Raw genomic sequence first — 27,384 nt, 5'->3', positions numbered from 1 at the left:
GCTACTACAGTGGCACCTTGGAATCCGAACTTAATCCGTTCCAGAACTCCGTTCGAGTTCCAAAACGTTTGAGTTCCATGACAATTTTTCCCATTGAAAAGAATAGAAACTGGATTAATCCATTCTTTGTTCGACAAACTTTGCAAGATTGGGCCTACCTGGCAGAACCAGCAAGATCGGGATTCCCCAGCAGCAGAGGCAGCAAGATCAGGACCCCCAGCAGCAGAGGCAGCAAAACTGGGATCCCCAGCGGCAAGACAGCAAGATTAGCAATGGCAGCTGCAAGTGGTGTTCAGCCAAAAGCTTCCCTCCCAGGCGGAAACAGGAAGCTGCGTCAGAGGGGAAGCTTTGGACTGAGCACTGCTTGCAGTTCGGATTCCAAAGCAGCGTTCGGATTCCGGGGCAAAAGTGAAAAAAAAAAAAAAAAAAAGTTTGGATTCCAAATCGCCCGAGTTTTGGGGTATTCGGATTCCGAGGTACCGCTATATATATATACATTGCTACATCTTGAAGTTAGCCATTGAAATCTGATACCACCTCTTCCAGAACCCTGAGGGATTCCTTTGCCCTCAAACAATAAAAATAACCCAAGTGAAATACAGAGATGCCAGAAAGTGCTGAAGTCTCTCTTCTCTTTAGGACGGTATTTGCTTCATACACACATTCCTAATTGCTTCAGGATGGATTTTCTTGTGCAACTGGGCACCGTAATTCTCACAACCTGAGGTGAGAGAAAATGAACAGCAAAGACCGTGTCACAGGAGCTGAGACGCTGTGAGAGAATTATATACAAACATAGAAAGATCTCTATGGCAACAATCTATGAATAACCAGTTAGAGGAAGTCCCATTGCCTCTCTGAGAGAGGCTCTACTGTCTTCAGTGCAAAGCTATCTGAACCTTCTGTTAAAAGTGAAATAGCAATATATTAATCAGGAGCAAAAGTACACAATAAGCAGGAGTTTTCTGGACAAAATGTTGCCATAAAGCAGCAATATTGGGAAAAGTGAAACATCCATTTGCCTTGGTAAGGATGCGATTATACAGTATTATACCATTTGGGTGAAATTAAAATAAGGCTGCCACGGATATTTTGCTTATACAGTGATACCTCGGTTCACGAGTGCACCGGTTTGCGAGTGTTTTGCAAGACGATCAAAACATTCGCAAACTTGGTGCCTCGTAAACCGAGCTTGCCTCGCTGTACGAGCGCCCCCCCCCCCTCCGGCGATCCGGCATCCCCCCCAGCGATCCGGCATCCCCCCCCGCTCGCATTGCCCCCCCTCCACCGCGGTCCTACTTTCCCGCCCCGAGCAGTCAATGACACCCTTCACCCGACTTGGCACCAGTGCCCGAAGATCCTCCCTCTTCTGGCGCGGCCTGGGCTGGGCGGTGCGTTGGAGATCCTCCTTCTTCTGGGCTGGGCTGGACTGGCTTTGAGCATTTGCGCATGCTCAAAGCCTTCTGGTCTCGCTCTCATGCTCAAAGCCTTCTGGTCTCGCTCTCAATCTCGGAGAGAGCGAGACCAGAAGGCTTTGAGCATGCGCAAATGCTCAAAGCCAGTCCAGCCCAGCCCAGCCCAGAAGAAGGAGGATCTCCGACACACCACCCAGCCGCGCCAGAAGAGGGAGGATCTTCGGGCACCGGCACTGGTGCCAAGTCGGGTAAAGGGTGTCATTGACTGCTCGGGAGGGGGAAAGTAGGATCGCGGTGGAGGGGGGGTTACGCGAGCGGTGGGGGAATGCTGGTTCGCGGGGGGGGGGGAAGCTGGATCGCGGGGAGGGGTTTGGAACAGCGTCAGATTCCTCAAGGGGGAGGGGGGAGAATGGAGCAGCGGCGGTAGCCTCGTGGAGGGGGTGGGGAGGAGGTGGAACTAATCAAAGCAGTTTCCCTTACTTCCTATGGGAAAGTCCACTGCTTTGACATGCAGCTCCTGATTGGTGAGGCCTGACTTTAGTAAAGGAAGAGGCGGTCGTAGCATACAACGAGTGATTTCCTTCACTCGCCTGCGCTCCAGCTGCCCTCTCCTGCCTCTCCAGCTGCCCGGTCAGTCATGATCGGAAAATACCGTGAATGACCGGGACCGTGAACCACCGACCGCGAATTCGCGGGGGGATCACTGTATTTGAGTGCTAGGTGATACTTCTGAGGATTTTTGAGCATTCTAAGAGTTGCTGTGAAGAGTGTCAGGAGGGGTTCTAATATTGATCACCTTCTGGTTTGAAGTTTATGTTGTATACTCTCACAGAAAACCTTTTTTTCAAATTATTGTGCTGTTAGACCAAATAGACAGACACAAAAGGAATGGGTAGAACTACAACAATTTGAGAGGAAAGAACACTCAAGGGGAAAAAAAAAGAAAGGAAAGAGAGACTAGGTATTTATTCTAAACAACTGGCCTATCCAGGGGGACTGGACTAGTAATCAATTAAAACATCCTTAAAAGGACAGTCATATTGCAAAAGCATCGTTTTTAAGCTGGACTTAATTAATCATTATGTAACTGCTGCTTATGCTTATGTGTATACAGTACGTGCAATTTTTTTCTATTTTTAATTATATATCATACATTTTCTTTAAATATCCATAAGGAACTCAACAAAAGTTATTGAACCATCAGAGGTGGTACATCATTCAATCTGTAACTTTGTTTATTCACTCAATCTGTAACATTTCTAATCATTGTAAACCGCATAGAACTTCATGGTCCTGCGGTATATAAACTGTTATTATTATTATTATTATTACACTTCTCCTTCCATATTCGCGGTGACTGGGGATTAACAGAACAGCAAATACTGAAAAATCATGAATAACTTTCTCATAAGCTATTCGCGGTGTTCCGTTAAAAACCCTAGAGAATATTATAAAATTATAAAACCACAAATAACCAGACCTGTTCCTGTGAAGAAAGTGCAGTGATTTTTCCCTGTGATTGTTGGGAGCAGCAATTTTCTCTGTGCAACGCTTTACTGTACTCATGGATGAGGTAATTTTGGGGGGGGCGGAGCCAGCAAATGAAAAACCGTGAATAATCGAAACTGCGAATACAGAGGGAGCTGTATATTTAAAGGAAGAAAAGAGGCCGATGATGGTTTAAGGTGAGTGAGAAGCTATGAAAAGCAGTTTGGCTTTAAATATGCCACCTGTGATGGGCCAAAATCAACTTGGGAGCACCAGTGGTAAGAATATTATTTCACTTACTTCTATTCAGTAAATCCTCAAAGGCTTTATGTAATTTCACAATTGGTGCTACATTATCCAGTAGCAGCTGCCTCCCTACTTCCTCAGTTTGGCCATTCATGCTTCAAGTGCCTTTAACTGAGCTGGCAGAGCTATTAACTGCGCTGTCTGGTGTTCCAGCTCATTCTGTATGCCCTGCGATTGCAGGAGATCCAAGGTTGTTTAAAAGTCCCGCATCACTGTGTTTATAGCAGCAGGGGTTCCTGGGCCACTGCTATTTTGTCTAGCGATGGCAAGCCTGCCATTTGATGTTATAAGCTGGAAGCAGTGGTAAATAGAGTGGAGTGGCTTAACAGAGTAGCAGGCTGTGAGCCAGGGGTTAAAGCTCCTTGTGATCTTGGGTAAGCCCTCCTTTACCTCAGGTACAAATTGTGAACCTTCCAGAGGCAAACAAATACCACTTCAATAGTTTTCAGGCAGTAGAGGCAGTTCCCGGGTTAAGAAAGAGTTACTTTTTTAAAGCTGTTCTTAAGTCAGATTTGTATGTAACTCAGAACTTGTAGATTTTCGGATTCTTGCTGCTTATCTCTGCTCCCAGCTGACAAAAGGGCCAACTGTCCCTACTAGTGTTCCCTCTAAGGTACAGCATGCACAACCACACTCTATTCTTAATGTGGCCAAGCATCATTCCTGAATCTGCTACAGGAGACGTGTAGGAGTCTATGTCACTGGAAATGCTGATCATTGAAATCAAATAAAGCCACACCCACGTTCTTAGGTACGAGTTGCAATTAAGTCGGGCATCTGTAACACGGGGACTACCTGCATAAGAAAACAAATAAATTATGGTCCTATCTTTGGGGGGGGGGGGGGGTTTGTTTAAACTTTTTATTTTTACAAACTGAGGTGCCAAAAAACAAATACATAGTAAAGTACCACCCCCCACTCCCAAAGTTCTGGGTCTAAAAGACACAATACATAGTCCTTTTTAACAAAGACCAAAATTCAGTCCACTTTATAGAGTATAGGTGTCAAAGTCCCCTCCTCGAGGGCCGCAATCCAGTCAGGTTTTCAGGATTTCCCCCATGAATATGCATGAGATCTATTAGCATACAATGAAAGCAGTGCATGCAAATAGATCTCATGCATATTCATGGAGGAAATCCTGAAAACCCGACTGGATTGCGGCCCTCGAGGAGGGGCTTTGACAACCCTGATCTAATGGCAAAGCAAATCTATTGGAGCCCAGATCTTTCTACACACTGAAAAGTTTCACCTCTTAACTGCAGCAATTTCTTCACACTTCCCAATGAGCCACACACAGTATTCTGCCACACATTCATAGATACGACTGTTTTGTCTTGACAGCTTTATGTCTAGACATATCAAATATTAATATCTATATGCCGTTGCACTCTGTGTTAAGTTAGGGCAGTGATTCCCAACCCTGTCCTGGAGGAACACCAGGCCAATCGGGTTTTCAGGCTAGCCCTAATGAATATGCATGAGAGAGATTTGCATATGATGGAAGTGATAGGCATGCAAATTTGCTTCATGCATATTCATTAGGGCTAGCCTGAAAACCCGATTGGCCTGGTGTTCCTCCAGGACAGGGTTGGGAACCACTGAGTTAGGGTGTTAGAGATACTGGGTCAGAGTCTGAATGGGCACAACCACTGACCCTCAAGCCTTGAATTGAAGAATGCCGGAGTGGAAGGATTGAGGTTGAGATAGACACTAAAGAATGACACAGAATGGTTAGATCATAAGCGTTGCCATACTGGGACAGACTGAAGGTTCATCAAGCCCAGTATCCTGTTTCCAGCGGTGGTCAATCCAAGTTGCAAGTATCTGGCAGAAACCCAAAGAGTAGCAACATTCCAGAGCTGAGATTGTGATGTTCTAATGCCTCATTCTACCGATGCCTAAAAGCCAACCTCATCAGTGATGTCACAATGGCCTCAATATTCTATACTTGGCTCAAATAAGAATCAGAGTATGAATAGGCAAAGCCACTGATCTCAAGCCTTGCATTGAAGAATGCTGGAGTAGAAGGACTGAGGTTGAGATAGACACTAAAGAATGACACAGGATTGTTTCCCGTGGGGACGGGAACAGTGATGATTTTTGTCACCTTGTCATTCTCTACTGGGAATAAGATTTAGCCCATGGTGGTAAGTGGCTTATAAGCTGCTCATAGCCAAGGGGTTGAACTAACCCTGGATATTCAAAGGGGTTTAACTGGGTAGGAGAGGCTCCTGCTCTATCAGACCCAGCTGAGTTGTTCAGCTGCCAATATGTAGTAGCATTTAAACGGATACTGCTGATGAGTATCACCACTATCCGGCCATTCCCTAACCAGTTAGATTAGAAGCAGTCATGGGGGCGGAGTTTGGGTGGAGCCACAACTTATCCAGTTCATGCCAATATTCGGTCTGCTAAGTATGCACATTTAGGACAACAAAAAGCCTGAATGTTGGAGTGGAGGAGAGGCCTAATGTTTAATGTGGTGTGCTAAGATCCTGGGGAACAGGGTTCAATTCCCACTTGCAACTCTGAGTACAATTCACACCCCCCCCCCCCGAACCCAACACCACCTTAGATCAAGTCCACTAGGGGCAGAAAGACTACATGTAGTAGTGCTATGGTGAAGTAGTATATATTAACCAGTGCCCAGATAACTTTAAGATCAGCACACATATCTGGATATTCAATATCGGAAGCTGACATGGGGATAATACCGGAGGACCTTACTGGACTAGCACAAAACCAATTTCTTTTTAGATCTGTAATTTATCAAGTCACTAGGACTGGAACACGAGTTGATGGCACCTAATACATGCAGGTACTTTCTCTGTCCCTATGGGGCTCACAATCTGTTTTTTTACCTGGGGCAATGGAGAACTAAGCGACTTACCCACTGGGTCACAAGGAGATGCAATGGGAATGTTATCTAGTTTCTTTTCTCACAAAAACTTTAAATAAATTTTAAACAGAATCACTCGGGAGTGTTGTTCTGCTATGAGAAACTCCTAACTGCTTAATGTATTTTCATTAGTTTTGAAAGGGGAGGAGCCTCAGATCTCTGTGCCTTGTGAAACTTGAATAACCTCACTAGAAAGGGAATTAACCTCACAGGCTCATCTCCCCCTCCTGCCCTCCATAGAAACAGATCTTAAACGATGGACAATCAATGAATAGTGCTGAAAAAAATCAAAAGACTTAACTTAAGCTTCAGGGCAGGGCAGGGCTCACTGAAAGCTGAGTGTTAAATGCAGGTAATTATCTCTCCCGCTGTCTCTACTGGTCCCTTTTAGGCTAGCCACTGTTTCGCCTTCAAGCTGCATCAGGGCTTTGGACCCATATATAGAAAAAGTAGGGAGAATTAGCTGAAGAAATTTCACACAGAAGGTTTAACACTCTCCACACAACACTGCTACTTACTGTGGCATTTAAATTTCACACTCACCACGGCAGAGATGGCCTCAGTTAGAACTGCTTCCTGATTTATAGCGTCTGACGTCACTCCCGAGTGAGTCTGTTTAAAATTTCTTTAAAGTTTTTGTGAGAGAGGTTTTTTGTGAGATTATTTGGTTCTTTCTCAAATCCTGTATATATTTTTGGTAATGTAATCCAGTTTCCCAGGTTCTCAGCCCAATGCACGAACCATTAGAGCGCTCCACCTCCCAGCATAAATATGCATATCTTTAGGTCCACCCACTTACTCCAGGTCTATAGCTGGCATAAATGTCATCCCAGTTTGTGCTCTGCTTATGCTTCTCCCTAGCGAATTCCCTGCCCCTTTGCATTTACACACTAATGCATTTGTGCGCGTATCTTTATAGAGTACCACTGAGGGTACAGCTCACAAATATGCACATAAGTGTGCATATACACACATAAGTATTCCATAAACAAATATGCACAATTGGAGCCTAAATCTAGAATTATGTGCTGGCTTTATATAAACACACTTGCACGATAGGTGGCCTGTTAATGAATTAGGGGACTTGTGTAAATCCATTTTCAGGCACCTATTGTAGGTCAATTTAATAAAGACAAGCAGGTAACTGCAAATAATGACTATACTAAAGGCATAGATTTTACACCTGTCCAGGACTAGGTGTAAATTCCATGTTTAGATTTTTTTTTAAGTATGCACTTACTGTGGATTAGTATATTTTTATAATCTACTAGCTGATGGCCCGGCGTTGCACGGGTATTTAATTATAGCAATAACACTGTAAATGGATTCAAATAAAGATACTTTATAGTGGTGAATGAAATTATTTTTTACAGCTTTATAAAAATTACAATATTCAAATTATAATGTGAAATATTTGACAAAATGAATACAATACAACTAACACAAAACTTGATTATAAACAACATTTTTAGTTTCACCTCCAGGAGCAAGAACATATAAATTCTTGGGTGAACCCACCCTTGAGCAAGCAACATAGAGTTGTCCATGGGAAAAACAGGGGGATCTTATATCCACTCCACAGTATGTAATAGTCTGTCCCTGTGATTTGTTGATTGTGATAGAGAATGAAAGTCTCACTGGAATTTGCAATCTCTTAAACTGAAAAGGAAGATATGTTGGAATAAGTGGTATCCGTGGGATAAATACGGTTTCACCTTGTCCCTGTCCCGAACAAAAGTTTCAGTATTGATTTAAACAACTAAATATGTGGAAACTCAGGTTGAAAAGAAACTCCATGCAGGTTTTTCCCGGGTCAGAATGGAACCTGTGTTCCTAGTTCAGCATATGTGAGTACTCATGTAATGTAATAACATTATGAACTGGGGTGCATGAAGGAAACAGTTACAAACACAGTTAGAACATACAAACTCTATATGTATGGTGTCCGTGGTAGAATAGTAACGATGTCCCTAGTGGTTATAGTGTCATAAAAAGTGTTTTATAGTTGGAATTACTGTGAGAATGGCAGCTTTTTACATTTTTTCCATTGACATGAATGGGTGAAATCAGATTTTCTGTTTGTAGCTCCGCCCACATGTGCAGGTGGGCCACGAGACCCCCAGAACATATCACCCCAGGTAGTGAGGGATCTGCATACCAAGTTTCATTCAAATCGGGCAAGCCGTTTTTGCGTTGGCAGCTTTTTACATTTTTTCCATTGACATGAATGGGTGAAATCTGATTTTCTGTTTGTAGCTCCGCCCACGTGTGCAGGTGGGCCGCGAGACCTCCAGAACATATCACCCCAGGTAGTGAGGGATCTGCATACCAAGTTTCGTTCAAATCAAGCAAGCCGTTTTTGCGTTGGCAGCTTTTTACATTTTATCCATTGACATGAATGGGTGAAATCTGATTTTCTGTTTGTAGCTCCGCGCACGTGTGCAGGTGGGCCGCGAGACCCCCAGAACATATCACCCCAGGTAGTGAGGGATCTGCATACCAAGTTTCGTTCAAATCGGGCAAGCCGTTTTTGCATTGGCAGCTTTATACATTTTTTCCATTGACATGAATGGGTGAAATCTGATTTTCTGTTTGTAGCTCCGCCCACGTGTGCAGGTGGGCCGCGAGACCCCCAGAACATATCACCCTAGGTAGTGAGGGATCTGCATACCAAGTTTCGTTCAAATCGGGCAAGCCGTTTTTGCGTTGGCAGCTTTTTACATTTTTTCCATTGACATGAATGAGTGAAATCTGATTTTCAGTTTGTAGCTCCGCCCACGTGTGCAGGTGGGCCGCGAGACCCCCAGAACATATCACCCCAGGTAGTGAGGGATCTGCATACCAAGTTTCGTTCTAATCGGGCAAGCCGTTTTTGCGTTGGCAGCTTTTTACATTTTTTCCATTGACATGAATGAGTGAAATCTGATTTTCAGTTTGTAGCTCCGCCCACGTGTGCAGGTGGGCCGCGAGACCCCCAGAACATATCACCCCAGGTAGTGAGGGATCTGCATACCAAGTTTCGTTCTAATCGGGCAAGCCGTTTTTGCGTTGGCAGCTTTTTACATTTTTTCCATTGACATGAAAGGGTAAAATCTGATTTTCTGTTTGTAGCTCCGCCCATGTGTGCAGGTGGGCCGCGAGACCCCCAGAACATATCACCCCAGGTAGTGAGGGATCTGCATACCAAGTTTCGTTCAAATCGGGCAAGCCGTTTTTGCGTTGGCAGCTTTTTACATTTTTTCCATTGACATGAATGGGTGAAATCTGATTTTCTGTTTGAAGCTCCGCCCATGTGTGCAGGTGGGCCGCGAGACCCCCAGAACATATCATCCCAGGTAGTGAAGGATCTGCATACCAAGTTTTGTTCAAATCGGTCAAGCCGTTTTTGCGTGATCGCGGCACATACACACACACATACATACACACATACCTCCGATTTTATATATATATAGATGCATGTTCTTGTGAACTCTGTCCATACTCTGCCTCTGTATATAGTTACTGGCAGAGTATTTATTTAATTGTACCTGCTGTACACCACCTTGGGTGAATCTCTTCATAAAGGCATTGAGAGATTAGAGAAACTGGGCCTCTTCTCCCTTGAAAAGAGGAGACTGAGAGGGGACATGATCGAAACATTCAAGATAATGAAGGGAATAGACTTAGTAGATAAATAGAGGTTGTTCACCCTCTCCAAGGTAGAGAGGGCACTCTCTAAAATTAAAAGGGGATAGATTCCGTACAAACGTAAGGAAGTTCTTCTTCACCCAGAGAGTGGTAGAAAACTGGAACGCTCTTCCGGAGGCTGTTATAGGGGAAAACACCCTTCAGGGATTCAAGACAAAGTTAGACAAATTCCTGCTGAACAAGAATGTACGCAGATAAGGCTAGACTCAAATAGGGCACTGGTCTTTGACCAAGGGGCTGCCACGGGAGTGGACTGCTGGGTACGATGGACTACTGGTCTGACCCAGCAGCGGCAATTCTTATGTTCTTAAATAAATACTGTAAAATTAATTGACTTATTTATTTCCTATGTAAAAAAAAAGTCACCTAGGGTGGTGTACAGCAACAAAAAGTTGAACATAAGCAACAGACAAGTGCAGCAGTAAAATATTCAAGTAACAATACCATAGTATGGCACAGCATGCTACTTAAATTGTCAACACAATACACTTCTCCCTCCTTATTCGCTGTAATAGGGGATTCAAGACTAAGGGATTCAAGACTATGTTAGACAAGTTCCTACTGAACAAGGACGTATGCTGGTAGGGCTAGTCTCAGTTAGGGCGCTGGTCTTTGACCATAAGGGCCGCCGCGTGAGCGGACTGCTGGGCATGATGGACCACTTGTCTGACCCAGCAGCGGCAACTCTTATGTTCTTATTAACAGACCCGTGAATACAGAAAAACCGCGAATAACTTTTTCATATGTTATTCGCTGTTTTCTATTAAAAACTATCGTGAATATGGTGAAACCGTGAATAACATGGTGGGAGCCCTGGCCAGTTCCTGAAGGAGAGGCAAAACACAGTGAAGAAAGGGCTGGGAATCAGCGATTTTCTCTGTAAACGCTTGGAATCAGCGGTTTCTCTATGCAAGCTGACATAGAAACATAGAACATAGAAACATAGAAACATAGAAATAGACGGCAGATAAGGGCCCACGGCCCATCTAGTCTGCCCACCTTAATGTCCCTCCCCTACCTTTGCCCTGTGAATAGATCCCATGTGCCGATCCCATTTGGCCTTAAAATCAGGCACGCTGCTGGCCTCAATCACCTGTAGTGGAAGACTATTCCAACGATCAACCACTCTTTCAGTGAAAAAGAATTTCCTGGTGTCACCTCGTAGTTTCCCGCCCCTGATTTTCAACGGATGCCCTCTTGTTGTCGTGGGACCCTTGAAAAAGAAGATATCTTCCTCCGCCTCGATGCGGCCCGTAAGATACTTGAACGTCTCAATCATGTCTCCCCTCTCTCTGCGCTCCTCGAGCGAGTATAGCTGTAATTTGTCAAGCCGTTTTTCGTATGGTAGATCCTTGAGTCCCGAGACCATCCGGGTGGCCATTCTTTGCACCGACTCCAGTCTCAGCACATCCTTGCGATAATGCGGCCTCCAGAATTGCACACAGTATTCCAGGTGGGGCCTCACCATGGATCTATACAATGGCATAATGACTTCCGCCTTACGACTGACGAAACCCCTTCGTATGCAGCCCATGATTTGTCTTGCCTTGGACGAAGCCTGCTCCACTTGATTGGCAGACTTCATGTCCTCACTGACGATTACCCCCAAGTCTCGTTCTGCTACCGTTTTTGCTAGGATCTCGCCATTAAGGGTATAAGACTTGCATGGATTCTGGCTGCCCAGGTGCATAACTTTGCATTTTTTGGCATTGAAGTTGAGTTGCCATGTCCTAGACCATCGCTCCAGTAGGAGTAGGTCGTGCATCATGTTGTCGGGCACTGAATCTTCGTCTGTTGTGCATTTGCCCACTACATTACTCAGTTTGGCGTCATCGGCGAATAATGTTATTTTACCTCGAAGCCCTTCTGCCAAGTCTCTTATAAAGATGTTGAATAGGATTGGGCCCAAGACTGAGCCCTGTGGTACTCCACTAATCACCTCCGTCATTTCGGAGGGGGTGCCGTTCACCACCACCCTTTGGAGCCTACCTCCAAGCCAGCTCCCAACCCATTTCGTCAATGTGTTACCTAATCCTATAGAACTCATCTTGCTCAGTAACCTGCGGTGTGGTACGCTATCGAATGCTTTGCTAAAGTCCAGGTACACGATGTCCAGGGACTCCCCAATATCCAGCTTCCCTGTCACCCAATCAAAGAAGCTGATCAGGTTGGATTGGCAGGATCTCCCCTTAGTAAATCCATGTTGTCGGGGATCCCGTAGATTCTCCTCCTCCAGGATCTTATCTAATTGGTGTTTGATTAGAGTTTCCATTAGTTTGCTCACTATCGATGTTAGACTCACTGGTCTGTAGTTTGCTGTCTCCATCTTTGAGCCTTTCTTGTGCAGTGGAATGACGTTAGCCGTCCTCCAGTCCAACGGGACGCTGCCTGTACTAAGGGAGAGGTTGAAGAGCGCGGACAGTGGCTCCGCCAAGACATCACTCAGCTCCCTAAGCACCCTGGGGTGCAGGTTGTCCGGCCCCATTGCTTTGTTAACCTTGAGCTTTGACAGCTCACCGTAGACACTGCTGGGCGTAAACTCAAAGTTACTAAACGGGTCAACTGAGCCAACCCTTGCCTGTAGCTGAGGGCCGAGCCCTGGTGCTTCTCGGGTGAAGACTGAGCAGAAGTATTCATTTAATAGTTGGGCTTTTTCCGAATCCTTTTCCACATAGTCTCCATCTGGAGTCCTAAGACGTACAATCCCGCCTGAGTTTTTTCTTCTATCACTGATATACCTGAAGAAGGATTTATCTCCCTTCTGGATGTTCTTTGCTAGAGACTCCTCCATGAGGAATTTAGCCTCCCTGACTGCTGTTTTGACGGCTTTTGATTTGGTCAGGTAGTCTGCTCTAGAGTCCTGCTTCCCTGATTGTTTGTAAGAGATGAATGCTTTTTTCTTCTCCTTGATCAGGTCTGAGATCTCCGCAGTAAACCACTGTGGCTTATTGTTCCTTCTCCGTTTACTTACTGATTTTACATAGCGGTTTGTTGCTTCTTGTATGGTTGCCTTCAAATTCGACCACATGTCTTCCACGTTATCGGTTTCTTCTTGGCTTTGTAGCGCCTGGTGAACGAAGTCTCCCATATCTTTGAAATTTGTGTCCTTGAATTTGAGGACTTTGGTTAGTGTAGTAGATTTAGTGAAACCTTTCCTGATATTGAACCATACCATGTTGTGGTCACTGGAGGCCAATGTGTCGCCCACCGAGACCTCTGTGACACTTTCTCCATTGGTAAGTATCAGGTCCAGTATTGCCTGATCCCTTGTCGGTTCCAACACCAGTTGCCTGAGGCTTGCTCCTTTCATAGAGTTTAATAGCCTCCTGCTGCTGCCGGAAGCAGAGGTAAGTGTAACCCAATCCACATCAGGCATGTTGAAGTCACCTAGCAGTACTGTGTCCCCACGCAAGGTGATATTTTCTATATCTTCGATTATTTCCATATCCAGGTCATCCTGTTGTCTTGGGGGTCTGTAAATTACGCCAAGATACAAGCATTTGTCCTTCCCTCTGGCCAAATTAACCCAAAGGGATTCCCCAGTATACTGGACATCTGAGATTCTCGTGACCTTAATGTCATCTTTAGTATATAATGCTACACCCCCTCCCATCCTACCCTCTCTGTCCCGGCGAAGCAAGTTGTAACCTGGTATGACCATGTCCCACCCGTGGGAGTCTGTGAGCCAGGTTTCGGATATCGCCACCACATCCAGGTCGGCATTCCTTATTTCTGTTTCCAATTCCAGGATCTTGTTTCCTAAACTGTGTGCGTTGACGTACATAGCCCTCCATGTTATATTTTTGTTACGTCTCAGTGGGGATATTCCTGCTTGAGCTATTTGAACACCTTTAACATTGTATGTGTTATTTGTGCTTTCCTGATGCTCAGAACCACAAAGTGTACTCCCCATATACCCAGAACTACAGTGTGTACTCCCCCTAGACCCGGAATTACAATGTGACCCATAAATATGATGTGACCCTACTCCCGACTCAAAAGTGTGTGCACTCACCCCTGACCCAGAATTTCGGTGACTACTTTCCTCAGCCTCAAAAATGTATTGGCATTTTAGTTCGCCTGGTATGTTGTTTGTGCCTGTACCCTCCCCCGACTTACCTAGTTTAAAGCCCTGTGGAGTAGGCGGGCTAGGCGGTGTCCAAGGACATTCTTCCCTCTTCTGGTTAGGTGTAGCCCGTCGTGTCCCTGTAGTCCTTGCAATGCTTCTCCATGGTGCAGAAACCCGAAGTTCATCTCCTTGCACCATCCTCGCAGCCAGTCGTTCACCCTCTGTATTCGATCCTCTCTGGCTCTGCCCTTGCCCCTCACTGGGAGAATCGAGGAGAAGACTACCTGCGCATCCATCCTCCTCAGCTTCTCCCCCAGGGCCCTGAAGTCTTCAGGTATGATGTCCGGGCTGCTCCTTGCGGTGTCGTTGGTTCCTACGTGGATTAGAACCATGGGGAAGTGGTCTCGGGGCTTAATGAGTCTGTCAATGCAAGCAGTGACATCCCGGATCCTGGCCCCTGGCAAACAGCATACCTCTCTTGATTGTAGGTCTGGTCTGCAGATTGGTCCCTCGGTGCCCCTCAGCAGCGAATCTCCGATGACCACCACTCTGCGCTTCTTAGGGGTGGGCTGTACTGTTGATTGCGGAGTTGGAACCGTCTGCTGAACAACTACTTGTAGCTCTTTCTCCGGACCTTCCTGTAGCAGCTGATATCTGTTCCTCAGGGCGATATGAGGTGTCGATGTTGAGCTGTCCTGTATGGGGGAAAAAGAGACAGAGTTAGGTCCTTTGCGTTTTCTTGTGGAGGAAGTCACCAACTGCCAGGAGTCAGCGTCTCCAACCACTTCCTGCATTCCGGTAGTTTGTCTCAAGGTGGCCGTTTTGGATGCTATGGGTGTTCCCAGGGTGGTCTTGTCAGGTTCCTGTTCAGCGATCTGAGACAGCTCCTGGATGACTCCATCGATGAAGGTCTCGTCGTCTCGGATGCTCCTTAAGCGCTGAACCTCCTCTCTCAGGCTCTTTAGCTCCATCCAAAGGCTGTCGTCCGGTTGATCCATTACTTCTGTCTACGTTGATACTGTAGACATCTTTGAGGGGATGGCCTCGGTCTGTACAGAGACCTCTGCCCTCCGTCCTGGTTCTCCTTCCATCTGTACTCGGACCATAGCCATCCCCTGGGTGCTCTCGGTGACTGAACTGCCTGTTTTGATTGAAGTCTTGCTGCTTCTAGTCCTACCTGCCATTACAAAGGTTTATTGTTATTATTTCTTAATTTAAAATTTTATTTATTTATTTATTTTTTTTTTTAGGATGTTTGTTAGGGTGGGGGCTGTTAGGTGTTGGTCAGTAAGTGTTGCGGGAGGGATGGAGTAGTTAGTTAGTTAGTAGTAGTAGTTAGTTAGTTAACAGTTAGTTAATTGTCAGATAAGAACGTCTGTTTGTTAGTGTGCTGGAGAGGTGCTTGAGGTCTGCCTGTTAAAGTGGTTTGGGAATAGAGTGATTGGTGAGGTCTGCCTGTTAAGTGAGAAAGATTTAGTAGCTTGTTGGTGAGATAGAAAGTAAGATTGATAGTTAAAGACTTGGTAGAATGCTAAAGAAAGACTGAAGACAATTTGTTAGTTAGCTAGTCTTATAAGTTGGGAGTCCGGCTATAGTTGATAGCCCTTTCTTGATGCCCTTCTTGAGGCCCTTCGCAAAGGCGCTCTCGCTAAGGCGAGCGCCTTTGCCGCTCGCCTTCGCCGCGCGCCGAACGGCTGTGCGCCGTTGGCTCCCTTCCTGGTTAAGGGGGAGTCCGGGCGCTGACTTTGGTGGTGACGCGGAGCGGGTGGGCGGAGCTAACTCTCGCCGCTACCCGCTCTTCACTCTCACCGTCTCCTGCCTCCTCCTGCTTCTCTCCGGCCCCGCTCTCCTGCTGCTTGCAGTCTCCTCCTTCTGCCCTCAGCCGCTTGCTCTGCCTGCCTCCACCACGCGGCCGCCGATTTACTTCGCCCGCGGCTCCCTTCCTGGTTAAGGGGGAGTCCGGGCGCTGACTTTGGTGGTGACGCGGAGCGGGTGGGCGGAGCTAACTCTCGCCGCTACCCGCTCTTCACTCTCACCGTCTCCTGCCTCCTCCTGCTTCTCTCCGGCCCCGCTCTCCTGCTGCTTGCAGTCTCCTCCTTCTGCCCTCAGCCGCTTGCTCTGCCTGCCTCCACCACGCGGCCGCCGATTTACTTCGCCCGCGGCTCCCTTCCTGGTTAAGGGGGAGTCCGGGCGCTGACTTTGGTGGTGACGCGGAGCGGGTGGGCGGAGCTAACTCTCGCCGCTACCCGCTCTTCACTCTCACCGTCTCCTGCCTCCTCCTGCTTCTCTCCGGCCCCGCTCTCCTGCTGCTTGCAGTCTCCTCCTTCTGCCCTCAGCCGCTTGCTCTGCCTGCCTCCACCACGCGGCCGCCGATTTACTTCGCCCGCGGCTCCCTTCCTGGTTAAGGGGGAGTCCGGGCGCTGACTTTGGTGGTGACGCGGAGCGGGTGGGCGGAGCTAACTCTCGCCGCTACCCGCTCTTCACTCTCACCGTCTCCTGCCTCCTCCTGCTTCTCTCCGGCCCCGCTCTCCTGCTGCTTGCAGTCTCCTCCTTCTGCCCTCAGCCGCTTGCTCTGCCTGCCTCCACCACGCGGCCGCTCCACCACGCGGCCGCTCTGCCTGCCTCCACCACGCGGCCTGCCGCCCCCAATTTTTTTTTTTGGGGGGGGGGGAGCCAGCAAGCTAAAAAACCATGAATAATCGAAACCATGAATGCTGAAACCGCGAATACAAAGGGAGAAGTGTAAGCAATAAAACATCTTAATAGGCAGGATTGGTGAAGTAAAGGTGGAATAAATCGAGTAATAGGAGTTAGGAAAATAAAGGGACTCGGCTGAAGCTGGTGCAAACCCTTTGTATTCAGACCAGTGTTGTGTGCATTACAGTAATCCAGTCTTGATGAGATCATGGCATGAACCACTTAGATAAAACTCGCCTTCTCATTGTACGAAGAGAAGCAGAGTAGTTGTTGCAAAGGCTAGATGTGACAGTATCTGTAGTTGTGGTACTCTGCAGATTAGCACCAATGGAGGTGATGAGGTGCCACCGAAGAAGAGTGACCTGTTGCCTATCTGATGGATAGGATCCGAACCAAGCAAGTGCTATGCCACCGATACCTGTTTCTGCAAGTCATGCTAGCAAGATTTCATGATCCACAGTGGCAAAAGCTGCTGAGAATCTAGCAGTGCTAACACCAAGGCAAATCCTCTGTGTCTATGAAGATCATCTCATAGGGATAAAAGGACGATCTCTGTCCCACAACTGGGTCTGAATCCAAATTGACGTGGATCTATCCAGTCTCTCTTTTCTAGGCGTTCATCGAGTTGAACACAGACTGGTGTTATATAAGTTTTCCTAGAAATGGGATGTTAGATATTAGCCGGTAACTTTCAAGTTTTCTTGGTAAATGTTGCTCTTCTTCAGCAAAGGATAGAGGCTGACTGAAAAAGTACTTTTTTTTTCTTTCCATTTTTGGCCTAAACTGAAACTGCTTAAACACTTTCAGCTGAAGCCAAAGCTGCAGATGTATACTACTTATAGCCTATGTGGTTTACATTCAGGTACTCAAGCACTTTTCCCTATTTGTCCTGGTGGGCTCACACTCTATCTAATATACCTGGGGCAACAGGGGATTGAGTGACTTGCCCAGGGTCACAAGGAGCAGCAGTATAAAGACTCCTATTTTATAATCATCCTGAGAGGAAGCATCTGGTATTCATCATGGAGATTCTCTTCCAGTTTTCTTTCATGGTGTGAAAGAAGACGGGAATCAAGAGAGGATCTACAATGTATGATTCTTTTTACATTTTTACATTTTTTTTTTTTGGTGGGGGGGTTGTTGTTTGGTTTGTTTGTTTTTTTGCATCATTCCCAGACAGCTTTCTATCTGCTCAAAACAACGATTTTGCTTATCATTACCCTTCCCCTCCCCTAAGTCATCAGATCCTTCCATTTCACTTTTGATATAGAAAATTCCCAGTACAAGCCCTTAAATGGTTCATAGTCACCAAATGGCATCTTTCTTAGTAAGGGGAATGGATGAAAGTCTAACTTTCCTTTTTTTGTTTTTTATTATTAGTTTTATTTTTTTCTAGAGGTAAATGAATAATAAAAACTTATGAAAGACAGCTGAATAGCCAGTAGCAAAGCTGAATTATTGAAAACTGGTATGACTGCATTCAGGTTCCAAACTTATGATAATTCAGTCCCTTACTAACTTTATAACTATATATCCAATAAAAAAATGCGTTTGTCTCTCTAATTCTTCAAAATACCTTACACCATTTCAATGCAACTTTGTAACTTTTAATTCAGCTCACCCCCTGTGATTTCTGTGAAAGAATTCAATGTTCTTTTGGTGTCTATTCATGATTTAACTTTTCCGACACGAATCCATTAAGTAGTTTAAATATGTATGGGATTTTAGTCTGCTAGCTTTCTCTCTTTCAAGAAAAGGTCTTTGCAGAGATCGAATGTTTTAGACGACGGCTTTTTGTTCAACTGCCTCACGCAGGAATCCAGGTCCCTCCCACAGAAGATGCTTGTCATTGAGCTATTATTAGCTCTGCTGTGCCAGAGGCGGAGGGGGTTGTTCCCTGACTGGTCCGATGGAGCATCTCAATTCAGCACCACGGCTAGAAGCAGAATCTGGCCACCTCCGAAGCAGGAGCGAGCGTTGTGCTGCGGACTGGCACAGACAGCACTGCCAGACAAAGCAATAAGGGTCACTAGAGAGTTCAGCACCACGGACAGAGAAGCCAAGCCTTGCAATCGGATCTAAAAATTCAACCACAAGGGCAAAGCGACACTTGATTCAGTGCACAAGCAACCTTTCAGTCCATCCTATTATAAACATGGCAACCGAGGTAAGACCTGGTATTAGACTCAGCTAATGTGATATCGAGACGTTTGCACAGATGTCGTGCGATCCAGGAAACACAACAGGAAAGCCCCAGGGAAATGCTAGGAGTTGAAACGCTGCGCGCCTTGAGGTTTCTGGTGTGGTTTGTCTGAGGTGCAATGCAGTAAGGCAATAGAAAACAGAAACAGAAAGCAAAAGGTAGCAGCTGAAGCGAGTGTCCTAATATTACCTTTAGGCGTCCTTTTGAAATCAATGTTTGCTGTTGTGTTTAGGTCTGGTGTTTGTGTGCATTGATTTGTGGATGGAGCTCAAAGGGAGTTTCTGCTTCACTGCAACAGTTTTCAGAATTGGAGGATTGTTGTGATATTTTTTTGTTGGACAGGATACATTCAGTAGACTTTTGCTCACAGGCTGCCAGGTAAGGATTTTGAGAATCCTATAATGTTGCTTTAGCTTCAATATAATAATCCTCTATGCTAACCAAATGTACAAATCCAGGGCCTAAGAAAGGGACAGGAATCTAATTGTAAACTCATTCCAATATGTATGTGTGTGTGTGTACACACATTCCATATAAAATGCTATGTGTAGTATCATAAGATAACATAGAAACTATGATTGCTATTTTTTAATCATGACAATATTATTTTGCTTTTATACTTTTCTCCTTCTTTTATCTCAAAACAATGGAGAGGGGTGACTTTTCACCTTTTTTTCATCCAAATATTAGTTGGTAACCTACAAACCAATTATGCCTTCTATGACAGGATAAATGGGTTTCACAGGGCATGGTGCTTGACTTTGCCTGCTAAAACACAGCACACCAAGACGTGCATAAGAATCATGTAACTAGATGGCCTTCTAGATGGCATTGTGTACGTGTTGACTTTGCTTCTTACCATTGTACTTACTTTCACCTTTGCTCAGAACACATAAATATTATTTAGTGCATGCTTCTGTAACAATGATTACCTGCCCTTCCAACTATCATCCTGTCTCCCTTCTCCCCTTCTTATCCAAGCTGCTTGAACATGCTGTTCACCATCAGTGTCTTGACTTTCTTTCATCTCAAGTTATCCTTGACCTGCTCCAATTAAGCTTTCACCTCTTCTTTCTAATCTAATCTAAACTTGTTTTTTTTTATACAGAATCATCATAGTTAACTTAACAGATAAGAACCATAAGAGATGAAATCTAAATTTCAGGAAAATTAATTTTCTCAAAGTGTTTAGAAAATATAGTGGTTTTTAAAAGTTTATGAAAAAATTGAAGCGAACCAGAACTCTTCGGCTGTTTTGCCCGTGGATGTTTGTTCCTTCGCAATTGTTAATAAAGATATTGAAAAAAAAAGAAATGGGAGATCATTCCAAAGTTGTGAAAACTTAAAAATCAAAGATTGACTAAAGATCTTGACTCCTTTGATCCCTTTTCTGGAAGGAAGAGATAATTTAAATTGTTGATTGCCTCTTGCAAAATAGGATCTATAAAGATTCCAAGATAAAGGAATAAGAGGAGTAAAGATACCATATAAAATTTTCAAAGCAACACAGGCACATTTAAACTGAACTCTAAAATAAACCGGGAGCCAATGAAGACTCTGAAGCAACGGAGTCACATGATCAAATTTTAAGTTTCCCAAAGATCAGATTCGCGGCAATATTCTGAATCAGCTGCAATCTATAGAGACAAGTTTTTGTTATACTGAAGTAGATAACATTGCAGGAATCGAGGTGAGATAATATAATTGACTGAACTAAAATAGAAAAATGATGGTGATGAAAAAGATGTCTAACCTTCCTCAGCATACACAGATTAAAAAAGCATTTCTTGACCACAGAGTTACTTTGTTCCTTGAAAGAAAGAGAGGAGTCAAAAAGGACTCCTAAAATCCTAGCAGAAAACTCAATTTGTAGAGAGGATCCAGACACCAAAGCTACAGAATGAGGAAGACAGTCCAATTTTGGGCCTAACCGTAGTAATTTAGTTTTAGTTGTATTAAGCTTCATCCAGACAGACTGGACCCAGGCTTGAAGTTTAGAGATACAAAGATTTACTTTAGACATTAGTTCAGTAGTGTCTTGACCTGTCTCTAACAATATAAAGATATCATCCGCGTAAGCGAATAAAGTTTCCCAAGTTGACAGCTTAAAGATATTAAAGGTGGTCATATAAAGATTGAATAAGTTTGGAGAAAGTGGGGAACCTTGAGGAACCCCACAAGGAGGCTGCTAAGAGTCGGAAATATTACCTTCAAAACTCACTGAATAAGAACGATGCAAAAGAAATTTAGAGAACCAATCCAGAACTACCTGATGGAGACCTATTTCTGAAAGTAACTGAAGAAGAATATCATGGTGGACTACATCAAATGCTGCAGATAAATAAAACTGAAGTAGAATGGAACATTTATTTTGGAGATGAATCTGTTGAATTTTTGAAAGAAGAGAAATCAATAGGGTTTTGGTGCTAAAATTAGAATGGAACCCATGTTGAAATGACTGGAGTAAAGAGTAAGTTGACCAGCTACAATTGATTCTAACATTGTTGTCAGTAAAGGTATATTAGCAATTGGGTGATAATGAGAAGGAATTGTAGGATCTAAATTAGAGAATGACACGGGGAAAAAATCTGTCCCCGTCACCGCCCCGTCACCGGCCCACCATCCTCTGCACTGCCCCGTCACCGCCGATCCCTTCACCGCCCCGTCACCGTCACCACCATCCCTTTCACCGCCCCGTCACCGCCACTGCCATCCCATTCACCGCCCCGTCACCGTCCCCGCTGCATCCATATAAGCCTTTTTCCTTTCACTCCCTCCTTCCAATTTGAGCCGGGAACACTAGCGATCGCACGGTCCCCGCGGCCACTACCTGCCTGTCCGGTCGATCCTGGTGTTTGGCCGGCTCTCTCCCTTCTCCTCACCTTGGTTTGTGGGTTTTCTTTTTCGGCAACCTGCGCGCTTTCCCAGGGAGCCGCACACGCGCGGCTGCTCAGTGTTCGATCTTCTGCTCTGCTGCAACTTCCTGTTTCCGGTTGCGTCAGAGCAGAAGATCGAGGCTGAGCAGCGGCGGGTGTGCGCGGCTCTCTGGTAGCGTGCGAGTCGCCGAGGAGGAGGATCTGCGGACTGGGGTGAGGAGAGGGGAGAGAGCTGGCTGGACACTGGAATCGATTGGGCGGGCGGGTGTGAGTTGCGGGGACCGTGCGATCCTTCATGCCTCACTGCGGGGGACAAGACCATTCACCGCCCCGCGGGCGGTGAATGGCCTTGTCCCCGTCGCCGCAGCGACTGCTAGTTTTCTTCCCCGTTTTCGGCGGGTGACCCGCGGCTAAAATGTCATTCTCTAATCTAAATCTACTTTTTTTAGAAGAAGAGTAAGAGTTATTTGTCCTATAGAATGTGAAAAGTAACCATTTTCCAGAGAGAAATTCAGTAGAGCAGTTAACCATGTTATAGCTTGAGAAGAAATATTAAGAAATAAATAGGATGGAAAAGGGTCCAATAAGCATTTACACTTTCTCATCCTTTCACACAGTCTAGAAACTTGAAGTTCAGATACTGGAATAAAAGAATGCCAAAAGCAATCAGTTGGTATTTCCTCTGTAGAATATTTGAAATGTATAGGAAGATATTCAATTTCGCTTGTAGGAAAGGATTGTCTAATAAGAGAGATTTTATCTTGAAAGAAACAAGCTAAAGTTTCAGCAGAAGGAGATGAAAATGATCAGTTTTAGAAACAGTATTGGTCAGGGAACACCAGAGCTTAAAAAGGGTACCATTTTGATTATTGGACTTAGCTATTTTACAGCCATAGTAAGATTTTCTCGCTTTCCTAAGTTCAAGATTGCAAACTCTGATTGCACATCTCCAATTTGATTTATCCAAATCTGAGCGAGATTGTTTCCATTTATTTTCTAACTTTCTACAGTTTTGTTTCGAAACTCTATGAGAAGGTAAAAACCAAGGTGCGGTCCGACTGTCGGTGATAGTTTTAGTAATGACTGGAATGATAGATAGATTCTGTAAGAGAATTCCATTTAGGCCAGATTACATCAATGGGGTATTCCCTAGGGGAACAAGGGAGGGAGGCTAAAACTTGGGGCCAGAAAAATTCTGGACATATTTTCTTTCTAAAGGTAACAGTTTTCTTCAATATGGAAAGTCTCCAATGGCCTGCCCTTGGCCACAAAGGCCTCTACTCTATCCTGATTCTTCTTGACCTATCCAAATCTTTTGACATGGTACTCATATATCACCACTTGGATTTCAGAGCTCTGTTATCACATGATTTTCTTCCTATCTTTCCCATTCCGCCTTTAGCATAACCTTTCCAAACTCATATTTCAACAGCTTTTTTTCTCATCTCTACTGGAATTTCTGATTGTGGCTTAGTGTTCTTGTAGAAACTTTGTGGTGAGTATTTCACTCATGCTAAGGCTCAATATACAACATAGTGAGGTTTAGATTCAACAAACTAGCTGCAAGTAAGTGGCTATGTTCAATCAGCCGCATCTAAATATCAAATAACTTTGGTCAATTGGATGATTGTGAAACTAAGGGGCAGCTACTTTTTCATATCATTTTAAGCTCCAATCCTATGTCTGCAGTACTTTTTCCAGGCCTTGACCCCATTATTGAAAAAATCTGACCTAGACCCTTCCACACCATCCAGCTATCGCCCAATAGCAAATATCCCTCTCCTAACCAAGATGCTAGTGTCCATCATATCTACCTAACTCTAATCATATTTAGAGAGATTCACTATTCTCCTACCTTACCAATATGGCTTTCGTCCCAGCTTCAGCACCGAATCCCTATTGTCCTCCTTAATTTCAAAGGTTCAACAACTTCATTCTCATAATAAGTTCGCCGTCATCCTACAATTCGACCTCTCCGCTGCTTTTGACGTTGTCCATCATGATATTCTAGTTTACCAACTCTCTGAGATAGGCATTAACTCCACAGTCCTAGACTGGTTCTCAAAATTCCTACGTTCTCGTTCTTACACTGTCAACATGAATGGCACCTCATCCCCCCCCCGGAAACCGATATGTGGAGTCCCGCAAGGCTCACCTCTATCTCCTATTCTTTTTAACATCTATATGTCCTCCCTAAAACTCCTCCATCTATCCTCCCTAGAAACAATTTACACTTACGCTGATGACATCCTCGTCCTCCTCGAGACCGATTAGAACCTCACCAACCTCCCTGAGAACATATCCTCCTGTATAATGAACCTCCAATCCTGGGCCCACACTGTGCAAATGAAACTGAACGAGTCCAAAACAAAACTACTTTGGCTCGGCCCAAAACTAGACCAACTACCCACCTCCATCCCACTGCCCTCTGGCTCCACTCTGCAGCTTGAGTTCTCAAGCAAGGTCCTGGGCATCATCATTGATTCTACATTGTCCTTCAACGACCACTTCAATTCCTTAGTAAAAAAAATGCTTTTTCAGCCTCCACATGCTGAGGAAAGTAAGATCCTGTTTCCATCAAAAACACTTTTCCGTCCTTGTCCAATCCATCATCCTTTCCAGATTGGATTATTGCAACTCTATCTACTTAAGCCTAACTAAGAAAAACCTTCACAGACTTCAGCGATTCAGAATGCCACGGCTAAGCTTATCTTCGTAAAAAGCAAATTTGACCATGTCTCTCCGCTCCTGTCCAAGCTTCACTGGCTTCTGATAATCGCCAGGGTCCACTTTAAATGCGCCTGTCTAGCTTTCAAAATCCTACATGGCATCCTCCCTCTCTTTATCCCACTTTCTTGGAACTCCTCAAACCCTATTACCACCAGAACCACCCACAAATTAAAACTATCCTTCCCCTCATTAAAAGGCATTTCCCATGCAGGAAAACTAGGGACCTCCCTCCCCTTCAGAATCACTGAGCTCTGGAACAACCTTACCTCCCCTCTTTGGAACCTGAGCTCTCCCCAATTTTTCTTCTCTATGGCCAACTACAGACTCTATCCCTTCTACTTTGCTGCACCATATGCCTGGAGCATAATTTAGATCAGTGGTTCCCAAACCTGTCCTGGGGGACCCCCAGCCAGTCAGGTTTTCAAGATATCCCTAATGAATATGCATGAGAGAGATATGCATACCTGTCACTTCCATTATATGCAAATCTCTCTCATGCATATTCATTAGGGATATCTTGAAAACCTGACTGGCTGGGGGGTCCCCCAGGACAGGTTTGGGAACCACTGATTTAGATGTTTGGGGCTAGATTTGTTTTAGGTACAAATAGGTACTAAAAATATACTCAAACTGAGCAGGTTACCACTGGAGGGATGCAAGTATGAGCCCCCAACACCTCCCCAGTAGTTACTGAACCCCCTCACCCCCTCCACACACACCCTGTAAGACAGCGTCATATGTTATGGTCAGTCCTATTAGAGCAGCAAACAGGTGTAGTGAACCATACAGATGGGGACTCAGGCCCGTACCCCACTCTAACTACTACACTTATGGCAGAATATGTGAGCCTTCCATAACTCACCCGCATCCTACTGTACCTACATATAGATGACACCTGCAGGCAAAAGTGCTGTTGTGGTGCAAAAATGGCTCCAGGAGGGTTTTGAGAGGGTTTTGGAGGGCTCAGTATACAATATAAGAGGGTTATGGTGAGATGTGTAACTGCTCTGCTGGGATGTATATGTGGCCAAGCTACTAAAAATGCTGACCCCTCCTACATCCCAATGGCTTGTTTCGTGCAAATTTCTTATGGACATTTTGTTTTCGAAAATGGTTTAAAAAGATCAATGTACTAGGTACAAACATATCTATGAAATGGCCATTTTTGAAACAAAAGGATGTTTTCCTGTTTTGAAAATAGTCGTGTTCACTACTGGATTTGGTTGCCTGTTTTGCAAAATGTCCAAACTTAGATTTAGACATCATTAGATATCATTTTGAAAATGCCCCTCCAGATACACAAGTGTGGGAGCAATATTTCTGCAGACCTGGAACTGTCCCCCTATTCTTGTGTCCCCTGTGATCCTCCTGTCTGTTACAACATTAGGTGGTGGAAACAGAGACTGTATCTGATTTCAAGAAAGCATGGGGTAGGCACGTGGGATCTGTCAGAGAGAGGAAGAGATAATGGTTACTGTGGAAAGACAGACTGGATGGGCCATTTGGCCTGTATCTGCCAACATGTTTCTATACTATAATAGAGTCCCCTAATGGGAAAAAACCACAAATATCTATTATCTAAATAATCCCATGTATATAAAAAGAAGGTGTATGACACCAATAGTTAGACTATATTTAGGAAGAGACCTCAGTAACGGAGCCCACGCACAGTCGTTTTTCATAGACCGAGAAGTTCAACGTGGTCACATGCTCCTTTGCTCCAATCATCGGTCTCCTTCCCAAGTGTATTCTATCCTATATTCTAAATGTGCTATAAATATTTTAAAGAGAATGTAGCTATTTATTCTTTATAATTTATTTTTTTGTATTTTATTTTTTAATTTTTCTCTCTAATAAAGCATCATACTAATTCTTACGTTAAAATAATCATAATTCCTCTGATGTAATATATCAGGTGTCTACACTCATTCATTAAAGACCCAACTGACATGACTTATACATTTCTAATTTTAAGTTGTTATTAAGCATTCAGATGAAAAAATAGGTGCTTAGCAATAATGTTTTTAGAAAAAGTACTTAGCTTTCATTTTTTAGCAGCGCTCGTATATCATGCGATACCAACGTGGCCAGCGTTTCGTAGACCTAAATTTTTGTCTACTGCTTCAGGGCCAATTCTCACGTGTAACAAGCTACTACAAAAAATCAAAAGAACATTTATATTAGAAATAATCCTAAAAATAGACCAGCCTTTGCAAACTTTAAAAACTAACAGGTCTTACTTACTTGTTTAAAGTACACTATCAGTCGTCTCAATACCACTCAAAATGGCGACAGCCTCTATTTAACAAACTCGGCAGCGTAATGACGTCAGATTGGGGAACCACTGACATCACAACGTAACCGGTAATTAAAGGGAACTTATTATAATTACCCAGTATTTCATTAATTGTATTCAGTAAAAGTGTTGCCATTCTATATGTTTATTTAGTCCATTAGGGTACAAGGTGTTCAAGCGATTAATCCATCTTTGCTCATGTTGAGCAAGGGTTCTGCGAAAATCTCCCCCTCTTATGTTCGGTTTCAATACTTCAATGATCACTGCTTTTAAAGTTGAAAATTCATGATGCTTGGCTATACAATGCCTCGCCAACGGAGCACCTAAGTTGTGATTTTTGATGGTGCTTTTATGTTCAGTGAGTCGGACACAGATGATATACGAGCGCTGCTAAAAAATGAAAGCTAAGTACTTTTTCTAAAAACATTATTGCTAAGCACCTATTTTTTCATCTGAATGCTTAATAACAACTTAAAATTAGAAATGTATAAGTCATGTCAGTTGGGTCTTTAATGAATGAGTGTAGACACCTGATATATTACATCAGAGGAATTATGATTATTTTAACGTAAGAATTAGTATGATGCTTTATTAGAGAGAAAAATTAAAAAATAAAATACAAAAAAATAAATTATAAAGAATAAATAGCTACATTCTCTTTAAAATATTTATAGCACATTTAGAATATAGGATAGAATACACTTGGGAAGGAGACCGA

General features: G+C 44.2%; 1 protein-coding gene across 1 annotated transcript in view; it reads right to left on the bottom strand.

Moving 5' to 3' along the window:
* Positions 1–3,888: 3,888 nt before the first annotated feature.
* The window catches only part of CRTAC1 (cartilage acidic protein 1), a 631,767-nt gene continuing 608,271 nt past the window's right edge, over positions 3,889–27,384 (bottom strand). Inside the window, exon 16 of the mRNA XM_033942560.1 lies at positions 3,889–4,004. The gene's annotated coding sequence lies outside the window, so the exon portion shown is untranslated. The remainder of the gene's footprint in view (positions 4,005–27,384) is intronic.

The sequence above is a fragment of the Geotrypetes seraphini genome, chromosome 4 (genome assembly GCF_902459505.1).
Source record: "Geotrypetes seraphini chromosome 4, aGeoSer1.1, whole genome shotgun sequence".
NCBI lineage: Eukaryota > Metazoa > Chordata > Amphibia > Gymnophiona > Dermophiidae > Geotrypetes > Geotrypetes seraphini.
Note: the sequence above shows the minus strand (reverse complement) of the source record. Positions and strands in the feature narration are given on the sequence as shown.